The sequence below is a fragment of the Chrysochloris asiatica genome, unplaced genomic scaffold, assembly GCF_000296735.1.
Source record: "Chrysochloris asiatica unplaced genomic scaffold, ChrAsi1.0 scaffold00044, whole genome shotgun sequence".
NCBI lineage: Eukaryota > Metazoa > Chordata > Mammalia > Afrosoricida > Chrysochloridae > Chrysochloris > Chrysochloris asiatica.
The window spans coordinates 12,786,889-12,791,741 of record NW_006408562.1 but is presented as its reverse complement, the minus strand read 5'-3'; the positions used below and the strand labels follow the sequence as shown (position 1 = coordinate 12,791,741).

The 4,853-nt window shown below is 39.7% G+C and overlaps 1 pseudogene; it reads right to left on the bottom strand.

The window, feature by feature from the left end:
* Window positions 1-2,932: 2,932 nt before the first annotated feature.
* Window positions 2,933-4,505, bottom strand: LOC102813266 (annotated as a pseudogene).
* Between the last annotated feature and the right edge of the window lie 348 nt (window positions 4,506-4,853).

Genomic DNA, 4,853 nt, shown 5'->3' with positions numbered 1-4,853 from the left:
AGAACCAATTCAACAGCAAACAGTCAGTCACCACCAACGAACACAAGGGGAGTGCTGTGGCTCTGTAGGATAAGCACTGGACAATGAATCACAAGGTTAGCAGTTTGAGTTCACCAGCCTCTCCATAGGAGAAAGATGACTCTTTCTGCTCCCTCAAAGATGTACAGCTTCAGAAACCCTATACAGGGTTGCCATGAGTTGATGGCACTTAACAACAACAACAAAGTATTTGCTGTTCAGCAGAAGGCAAAAATTATTTCTGTTGCTAAAAATTCCATTTAGATGTTACCTTTGGGAAGTAATGAATGGAAGAAACCATGAGGAGGTTTGTGGGGTGTTGGGAATGTTCTGTTTCTCCTTCTGTTTGCTGGATGCATAGTTATGTCTACCTTGTGAAAATTCTTTTAAGTTTTATACTTCGGATATGGGCACTTTTCTGTATGCATGTTGTTGTTGTTGTTGTTGTTGTTGCTAGGTACCATCAATTGAGTACTGACTCATAGCGACCCCATGCACAGCAGAACAAAGTAATGTCTGATCTTGGGCCAGCCTCACTACTGTTGCCACACTTGAGTCCATCGATGCTGCCACCTGGCCAATCCATCTTGTTCCTCTTTTTCTCTGACCCTCCACCTTACCAAACATGATATCCTTCTCCAGCGACTGGTCCCTTCTGACAACATGTCCAAAGTATGAGAGATGAAGTTTGGCCATCTTGGCGTCTAAGGAGCACTTTGGCTGCACTTCTTCCAAAACAGATCTATTAGTTCTTTTGGCAGTCCATGGCACTTTTAGTATTCTCCTCCAACACCACAACTCAAAGGCATCAATTCTTCTACAGTCTTCCTTATTCACTGTCCAGCTTTTGCATCCATATGAGGTTATTGAAAGTATCATGGCTTGGGTCAGACGCACCTTAGTCTTCAAGCTGACATCTTTGCTCTTCAACACTTTAAAACGTTCCTGTGCGGCAGATTTGCCTAATGCAATACGTCGGCTGATCTCTTGACTGCTGCTTCCGCGAATGTTGATAGTTGATCCAAGAAGAATGAAGTCCTTGACAACTTCAATCTTTTCTCCATTGATAAGAATGTTGTTTATTGGTCCAGTGGTGAGGATTTTTGTTTTCTTGACATTGAGTGAGTCTTCTTCCGAACTTGATGCCACGTTTTTCTTCATAGAACCCAGCTTCTCAGATTATTTGCTCAGCATACAGGTTGAATAAATATGGTGAAAAAATACAAGCTTTTCACACACCTTTCTTAATTTTAAAACATTCAGCGTTCCCATGTTCTGTTCGAAAAATTGCTTCTTGGTCCAGGTATAGATTCCTCATGAGTACAATTAAGTGTTCTGGAATACTCATACTTCGCAATGTTGTCCATAGCTTGTCATGATCCATATATTTGAAAGCCTTTTCATAGTCAATAAAGCACAGGTAAACATCTTTCTGATATTCTCTGGTTTCAGCCAAGATCCATCGGACATCAGCAAAGATATCTCTCATTCAACGGCCTCTTCTGAATCCGGCTTGAACCTCTTGAAGTTCTCTGTCAATGCATGGTTGTAGCCGTTTCTGTATTACCTTTAATAAACTGCACTTAAAAAAAGTCAATGCAATTCTAAAATTAGGTCCAGGTGATAATAGGCATATTGTTAGTTAGTTAGTTGCCATCCAGTTGATTCTGACTCTGAGTGACTCATGTGACCGAGTTTGCTGTTGGTAAGTGCTATCTAGTTAGTTCTGACTCATAGTGAGCCTGTATAGGATTTCTAAGGAGCAGCTGGTGAGTTTGAGTCACTGATCCTGTGGTTCAAACCAACCTGCTGTGGAGAGTTTATCCTACAGGGCTTAATCTTTATGGGAGCTGGCCAACAGGTCTTTTCCCCATAGGTCTGCTGATTGCATTCTAACTGCTAACCTTTCAGTTAGCTGCGGGGAGCTTAATTGTCGAGTTTCTAGGGCTCCTTGGATACTATTTTTAAGAAAATAGATATTATTTAGCCATTCAGAGTGTAGCATTTTGTTATTGTTGTTGTTGCTCATAATTTAATATTTCCATATGTCTGTATTTTATGACCAGACCATAAGAAAGGGGAAAAAATGAGAGGATGAGAGGTTCTTCCAGATCTACCAGTTAAAGCCAAGTTGATGTTCTTTTAATATGTTAGAAATAAATTGGATTACTTAATCTCTTCTAATGACTCTCATTTTCTTTTTCTCTGGCCTCTCTTTTTAACTGCATCACATACTGCATTTTGCAATAGGAAAACCAATTTGGGGGAATATGTGAATGTGCTTCTCTTTTACAGTTCCTTTCTGTGCTCTTCTCCTATTCTATCAGACAGGCTCATTTACTTACCTTGGGGAAGTTTAGGGTTGCTATAGCAGGACTGTAAAGACAAAGGCAAAAATTGTATTTTCAGCCTTGAAATGTAAGCTTGGTCCAGAGAGAAAGGATTTTCTAAATTATTTTAACTCCTGTTAATGTATTAGAACCAAGCCTGAGAGATTCAAACCATAGATCCAGATTCTTCTAGAGTTCAGTGCACACCCTGTCTCTGCCTGCAATGTTCAGGCCATGAGGTTTACTATTCTAGAAGAAAAGGAAAGGAAGACAGAGGAAGTAGGAAGTCTGAAGCTTGCCTCTTGGGATATTTGGGAATTATAGTGAGATGGAAGTAGATAAGAGTAGGTCAGATGACAAGGTTTCAGCCAAACATCTGAAAGGGCTTCAAAAAGTTTGTGGAAAGATTCCATTATCTTTTTATTTAATTTTACATGATTTTTTTTTTAATGAGATACAGCCAATTTTATGCAAATTCTCCAAAATGTATACTTAATTAGTTGTTTCTAAACTATATGTCACACTTTACACAATGGTTTTACTGTTATATCTTTCCTTTAGTTTTTTCATCCTTTTGAAACAGTTCAATAGCAGAAGGCTGAATCCTGTGTTACCCAGTTAGGAGCCTCTGACCCACTATTCTGGTTAAGTTTCTTCTCAATGTTCATGGCCAACATCTGGCTTCTAAAAGAAAGGCTTTTGGTCTTTTCAATCACTTGCTGATAGAGTGAGACTGCATTGTTACCCATAACCACATGACCCAATTTAAAATCAGTCTTGGCATCCAGCCTTGCATTTCTAATCCAATTCACAATCCACTTCTCAGCTTCTTCTGGAGTCATGCTTCGTTTATCTACCAACATGTTAATGCTGATACACTGATGGATGTGACAGAAGTCTCAAATATGAAGAGACGGCCATTTTCAATGAAATCCTTAAGACCAGCCACCAAGAAGTCAGTTACAGGAACTGATTCACATTTCCTTAGCTTTTTCTGAGCCCCATCAAAGTCAAAGGTAACATATAAGTATTCAACAAATTCTGTAATTGGGTCTTTATATGTGTAAGAATCGTGTTGAATAACTTTGACCAGGTCTTTGAGCACTTGCCGGCAATTTCAAACATCTTTATTTGTTATGACTGCTGTTGTCAAATAGCAGAGAATATGTGGACACTTTGTCTGAATTGCATTAAGATACTGTGGCTGGTAAAGGAAGAGATCAATAATGTTATTGTGGCCTTTGGGGTGGTTGAAGAAAACAGAGACCAGTGAATGAGCCATGTTCGTTGCTGAAGAGACTGCAGTGGAGAGCTCACAGAATTATTATCTATGGTCTCCTTTAACCGTGTTAGGGCTTCCATTGCTGCATCCCAATTCTGCATTAAGTTTTCAGAAGCCAGTTTCCCCTAAAGTGAACTCAAAGCATTTCTGTCTGTTGCTGGAACCAGCAATCTAAAAAAAGTAAAGATATTCAGCTGCTCCCGGGTAATTCTCACGTTCATACTGGAACTTTGCATATCTGTAGAGAGTGTCTAAATATTCCTGCCTAAATCCATGCTTTTCTGTCAGGTAGTCAAATAACATCTGACCATCCCTGGTTGACTGCATTTGCCTTGTAGTTTCTGGATCTTCAAACATCTTCACAATTGGCTTTGTTTCTGCCTGAAGTTGTTTTAGTTGTGCAACAACTGTGGTTCTTTTTTCTCTCACAGCATGAGGAATAGCATTAGAATAAAGACTCTTATATACATCCACACTATGCTCTGGTAGTGTAGTGGTTACGAATCAGGCTGTGAACCTTAAGGTCAGTGGTTCGAAACTACCAGCCGCTCCGTGGGAGAAAGATGAGGCTTTCTACTTCCGTAAAGATTTACACACTCAGAAACCCTGTACAGGGTCGCTATGGGTTGGAGCCGACTTAACAACAACAACATATACATCCATAGTGAATTCTACCATGTTAGTATCACTAAGAAGATCCAATTTCTCTTGTAATAATTTTTTTAAATTATATATCTCCTTTATTGAGAGACTCAAGCTACAGAAAGACTAGATGCCTATTCAGAAAACGCGTGAAGTGAGTAGTAAAGTCGTACTCCACTACCTTGACAAGGATAAGGGAGTCTTTGCTCACCTTTTGCAAAACTTTTTCCCATGAACTTTTTAAAGTCCACTGGTACTCTCTCCAAAGCTCCCAAACTGGACTCAGCCACAGGGGAATGGACTTTTAGAAGAACTCAGTTACTGCTGTGGGCTGAATTGTGTCCTACCAAACTAAGTATTGGAATGCTAATCTGAGTGTATAATCCCTTTAGGAGTAGAGATTTGTTATGTTAATGACTCCATTATCAGTGTACAGTGTGGTTTAAACCTATGTGCCATGGAGTTCCAACTCATAGTAACCCTGTATAGGATTTCCGAGGCTGTAAATCTTTACGGGAGCAGAATGCCTCATCTTTCTTCTACTGAACAGCTGGTAGTTTCAAGCTGCTGACCTTGCGGTT